Here is a 221-nt window from a genome sequence, read left to right on the forward strand (position 1 = left end):
TTACGTCACATTATAATTGCTTTTTTCCCCACATTTTTTTTCAATGTTGTGGGTGCTTTTTTATGATTTTTGTGTTTTTTCCAAAGTTTTTAGATATTTTTAATGTTGACAGTTTCAGTGCATATTTTGACAGCCCATTTTTTGTGAGAAAAAAAAATTCACTGAAAACAGGTCAATTTGACCCAAGGACAACATGACGGTTAATATATATATATATATAT

This window comes from Etheostoma cragini, chromosome 14, assembly GCF_013103735.1.
Source record: "Etheostoma cragini isolate CJK2018 chromosome 14, CSU_Ecrag_1.0, whole genome shotgun sequence".
In the NCBI taxonomy this organism is placed as follows: domain Eukaryota; kingdom Metazoa; phylum Chordata; class Actinopteri; order Perciformes; family Percidae; genus Etheostoma; species Etheostoma cragini.